Source organism: Mus caroli, chromosome 11 (assembly GCF_900094665.2).
Source record: "Mus caroli chromosome 11, CAROLI_EIJ_v1.1, whole genome shotgun sequence".
NCBI lineage: Eukaryota > Metazoa > Chordata > Mammalia > Rodentia > Muridae > Mus > Mus caroli.
The window spans coordinates 225,256-231,104 of NC_034580.1; the positions used below are offsets into that span (position 1 = coordinate 225,256).

Here is a 5,849-nt window from a genome sequence, read left to right on the forward strand (position 1 = left end):
CTCACTCTGTAGACCAGGCTGGCCTCGAACTCAGAAATCCGCCTGCCTCTGCCTCCTGAGTGCTGGGATTAAAAGCGTGCACCACCACCACCCAGCTATGCAAATGTTTTAATCCCTCAATCTGGTAAGACTCTGGTTTATACTGTGACCATGCTGTGTTCTTAGCACTTAAGTGACTTAAGTGGCCAGCTCCACTTTTGCCATCCATTGATGCAATTCATCTAAAACTCGCCAGCCCCCAGCCAATGGGGAAAAGGCGCTGTGACCACTTATGTTAGAATAAAAGTGAGCTGCTCATCCTTCCCATGTGGGGAGAGCACCTTTCTCGTCATGGCGGTCTCTCCTGAGATCCTGAAAACATTCTAAAAGTACGCACAATAAATAAGAATGTAATTTTATATAACTGACTGTTCTCCCCCAAACCTAAGTCTACTAACAATCTGCAAAGCCCATCACTTCCTTCAGACCTTTCAGCCTGTGCTCTTATCAGTAGATGTGAAAGGGTCTCCCTCCTTCCATCCCTCCTTCCCTGGTAGTACCCACACGCCACCCCCCTACCCCCACCCCCGCCTGCTCCCTGCTCCCCCCAGTTTGGCTTACACTATGTCTTGAATTTCCCATAACCTGGTCCAGGAGCTCATTCATTCAATCAACCAACACAACCGGTCCTCTCCACACAAAGCCACAGGATGCAGGCTGATGGTTACATCATCTTTGATATTTAAAGAGCCAAACCACTGGAAAAGAAGCGCTCTCCCATAGTCTTAATTTTTTGTTTCAGAGACAGAACTGTCTTAATTTGGTGACAGAAGAGTAAGCCTTTAATGAATGTTTCTGTTTCCTGTGCTAAGAACTACTGCTGCTTTCACAGACCCAATGGGTTTCAGTCTCAAATCATCTTGCAGTCTTTAATGGATGGATGGGTTAATGCTGAGGGCTGTGTGCTCACGTGTGTGTGTGTGTGTGCGTATGGGACACTAGCCTCTCCTCTCCATGCTAATACTGTTCCTTCAAATAAGGGCAGAAACGTCTCCATAGAGAAGCAGAGCAAAGCCTTGGAAGCTGGAGAAGATTGGCAAAGGAGGAGGGTGTGGGTTAAGATTGGTACAGGCTAGTTTATGACCCTCTAACACAGAGGAAACCCAATCACAGCAGTGCTCTTGGTGTGGCTCAAATGCCAACTTCTTCAAGTAAAATAGGCAGCTGAAATCAAGCCGTGGTACCCGACTCTACAGACAGGGGCAAGGTTGGCACAAGACTGCGAATACTCTGTACGCAGCTCTGTTCTCTCTCGGTAACTCTACCCTGCCACAGGCACAGGGGCCATGAATAGACAAAGCACGGCTGGGGGACTTCAAGACTGCTCAGCACTATGGGGGCAGCCAGTGTAGGGGTTGTCGTCTTTGTACCCCAGAGCTGTCAGCACTTCAAGCTGGCTCCTCTCCACTGCTTCCTCAGGCTCGGGACATGTGAATGCCATCAGTCACTTTCCTTTCTTTTCTTGTGTTCCTGGGGTTGAATCCAAGTCCTTGTGCACAATAAGGAACCACTCTAGCCCTTCTCTTTTTAGACAGAATCTTACTCCGGCGTCCAATCATTCTGTACTACGAGCCTAGAACTTGCCCATCTACCTGCCTCTCCCTGATTCACCAGTAGCCAGGCTTAAGGGGCCTGCTGCCAGGCTAGCTTTCAACTGGTCTTCCTGAATCTGAAGGTCTCTCTCTTGCTTCTTTTTTAAATAATTTTTGTCTTGAGATAGGATCTCTATATGTAGCACTGGCTGGCCTGGAACTTGAAATGTAGACCAAGATGCCCTAAAGTTCACAGAGCTTCCTTCCTCCATCTGCCTCCTGAATACTGGGATTAAAGGAGTACACTAAAACACTTTTATTATTTATTATTATATGTTTGCATTTATGATGTATATGCATGTGTTTTTATGTGTCAGAATAGCAGTACTCAGTGCACATACACTGTCGTTCTTCAAAACTACAAAGTAAAAAGGTTTTACTTTACTCTTTAAACCTGGCCCAGGCCAGGTTAGACACATGGAGCAAGATGATGACTTAGAAAGACAGATAGACAGACAGAGAGAGTGAGAGCGAGAGAACACACACGTGTGTATTTATGTATGTATGTGTGTTCTGTGGTGTGGTGAGGATCACCCAGGGTTCCTTGAATGCTAGGGAAGGGTTCAGCTACACTCTTACTTAAGCAGCAGGACTTACATATACCATACTGATTGTGTGTGTGATGTGCGTGCACTTGCATGTGTGTGAATGGCAGAGGGATAAGATGCAGGTGCCACAGTGTGTCTATGAAAGTCAGAGGACAACTTTTGGGAGTAGTTCTGTCCTTCCACTGTGGATTCCAGGGATCTCAATGAGAGGATATGGGATGAGCCAGGGCCAAATCAATCTTCTCAGTTAACAACTGCTTCCCAACACCCATATCAGGCTCCTCACAACCCCCTGTAACTGCAGCTCCAGGGAATCTAACACCCTCCTCTGGCCTCCTTGCCCCAACTCCAAATAAGCCTACAAGAAATGTCCACCTCCACTTCCATCTAACATATCTCATTATCTTAAAGCTATATCTTGCTTTTGAAACAAGAATTTGGTATTTTTGAAATAAGGACTCATACAGCATAGGCTAGCCTCTAACATACCATGTAACTGAGGGTGACCTTGAACTCCTGATCCTCCTACCCCCCACAGACCACATCACCCTTCTTGTGTTTGCTTTATAACCCACTGACTGAGCAACTCAGCACCTTGGCTCTGATACAATGTTGTCTGGCTGTTCCCAGACCTCAGAGCGCCAGCCCCTCCCCTTTACTGCATGCCTCATGAGTCCACCTATTTTCTCCATGTGAACACTTAGGTTAGCAGCTGCTCAGCATTCAAGCTCGACTCCCAGCACCCTCCTTTCTCAGACACAGGCTCCGATCTGTATCCATGTCCTTCCCTAGCTCTACCCTTTGTCCAGTCTACAGTCCGGTTGCTGCTGGCTCACCCATACTCCAGGCTAACTCTATTCCAGGTCAGACTTCCTAGTGTATGTAGGATAAAAGCCAGGCTCCCTGACATGGCCTTGCCTCTGGATCCCTGTCCTGCTTCTTTGAAGACACATTTTTTTGGTTTATTGCCCAGCTCTGACCCTGGCACCAAAGCCTTTCTGTTGTCATTTAAATCAACAGAGTCTCCTAACAACACCAGCAGCCATGCCAGTTCTCCCCATCTCAGCTGCATCTGCAGGGAAAGGTCCTCGCCACACTGCACTTAGCCCCCCTTCCCGGCTGCTTCACACTCCACTGAAATCTGCCTCCCACTGTCTTTTCTCTGAAACTGCCTCAACCAAGTGACTGTGGATTGTTAAATTCAATAGATACCTTTCAGGCCATTATTTGAACACTTATTTATTCCATGCCAGCTACGCCTCCAGCCCTCCAACAGCACGATTGTGTTTATAACTGGGGCAGTGGCATGGAGGCGGAGTGAATTCAGAACTGGGAAACAGGAGAAGGGCAAAAGAGGATTCCCTGAAGAAGCAACTTCCAAGCTGAGCTCTGAGGAAACATGTCTATGAACACAGGGCAGGAATTCAGGGTGTCTCATCTCTCCTCATAAAGAGAACCTTTTTTCCTTGGGGATTGTGGGGAAGAGAAAGAAAGGGACATTAGAGACAGGAGACACAAAAATCCACACATGATTAAATTATAGTCATGTTGAGTACTGTTGACTTTAAAGGCCTGGAGAATCAAGCAAGCCTAGGTCTTGGATGAAACAGTCCTTCACTAAGCATGTATGTAAAGAGTGAAGGGGCGTGGGGGTATAGTTCAGCTGACAGAATGCTTGCCAAGTACCTCAAAGTCCCCCACATAACACTGGACACACGTGCCTCTCGTGCATGCGCGCACACACACACACACACACACACACACACACGCTCTTGGAATGTTATGGCCTGTAACCTTGACTGGAGCCAACAGGGTCAGAAGTTCAAGTCATTCTTAACTACACAGGGACTTGGGACCCAACTTGGAATACTGAGTTCAAGTCCCTCCAAAACCGAGGAGGCTTTCACCAGGTGACCCCAAAGAACCTGGAGGCCCCACTGCCCTTTACAAGAAGACTGCTAGTGATGAAACACTCTGAATTCCTGCCCGATGCTCACAGCCTGCCATCTCACTGTTTACACCTTAAGCACACTTTTTCCATCTTTTCACTTAATCAAATGTCTTTCTTGATGCCCCCAAAGGCATGGCTGGTTTCACTTTGTCTATACTCCCCTGGTACAATGTGTTAATTCTCCATCTGCAGTCCTGAGGCTTTGAGACCCTCACTCCCAGCTCTACACAGCTGCATCCTGATCCTCTTCCTTCTTGAGCCCAGCATAGGTCTGGCACAGACAATATTTTGGCCACAAATCCAGCTGGAAGGTTGATGTAATAGGCACCTACAAAGTTTCCAAGTGGAACTTCAAAGGTCAGCAGGGCGACTGTACTAGAACAGTCCTCTGGCTCCCAGGACAGCCGCCTACTGAGAAGTCTCCTGTGCATGAACCTGACCTCTGTTTCTCTGTTACAGACTCACTGGTGATGGGGATGGTTCAGCAGATAAAAACCAGGAGTATTCTGGTGAACCAGGAAGCATGTGCGTCTCAGCCACAGAAACAAGAGACCCTGCCTCAGAACAACACTCTGATCCCCACTCTGCACTGAGGCACTCAGAGCTCGCTCACACACACACACACACCCACATATATAACACTTTCCCATTAGATAGTATTTGAACAAACACACCCAGAATGCCTGCTATCTCCCTTCCTCTGTCGCTTCCTTCCGTGGTCCTCTCTGCACACAACTCTCTTGGCCTTCTTTGCTCCCTTAAAATCCTACAAACCAACAATCCTGATTCTCCTGAAACCTTTAATTCAGGAAATGTAAGAGAAATGTATGCGTGTGAAATCTGGGAGAGTTTCGTGAAGCCCAATGGAAGAGCAATCTCCAGGCTAGTCTGCTCTTCCACTCTGAGGCTGGTCACCCTCTCTACAGTGTTTATTGCTCACAGCTGTCACAGCTCAGCAGCAGTTACTGGTCAGAGTCTAGAAAGGAGCCTGGCTAAGTAAACATCTACAGGTGCTTCAAACAATGGGCCTTATTAGGGTGCAATAAATAGAACCACACCTTCAGCTTTTACTGGATTCATTGCCCTCCTTTAAAATGTTATTTGGACTATACAGGAAGTCCTTTGTGTTTTGCATTTTCTTTGTTATGTGTATTGATATTCTGCCTTCATATATGTATGTGCACCACATGTGTGAATTGCCCATGGAGGCCAGAAGAGTCAGGTCCCCTAGAACTGGAGTTACAGACTAATGAGAGGCACTATGTAACTGCACTTGGGTCCTCCAGAAGTGCTCTAGCTGAGCTCTATCTCCAGCCCCCTTTAAGACAGGAGCTAGGGGCTGGAGAGATGGTTCAGTGGTTAGAGCAGTGGCTGCTTTTCCAGAGGACCAGGGTTCGATTCCTAGCACATACATGATGGTACTGGGACATGCACATGTGAGTCCTAGATCTCCCTATGGAGACCCGGTTGACCTTGAAATAAATCTACCTGCCTCTTGCTTCAAAAAAGAAACAAAACCCCTATCTCAAAGAACAAACAAAAGGAGGGCTGCTGCTGAGAACGGGCGTGGCTTATTACAGGGTTCTCACCTTCAGGACTCTTTCAATCTTGCTATAAAATATTTATTTTTGCCACCTTGTTTTGTTTGTTGTTTTTCTTTTTCTTTCTTTCTTTCTTTCTTTTTTTTGTTTGTTTTTCTTTTTTTTTTTTTTTTTTTTT

At 46.8% G+C, this 5,849-nt stretch overlaps 1 protein-coding gene across 1 annotated transcript in view; it reads right to left on the reverse strand.

Moving 5' to 3' along the window:
• The window catches only part of Limk2 (LIM domain kinase 2), a 68,156-nt gene that overhangs the window by 52,591 nt on the left and 9,716 nt on the right, over positions 1 to 5,849 (reverse strand). The gene's annotated exons all lie outside the window — the stretch shown is intronic.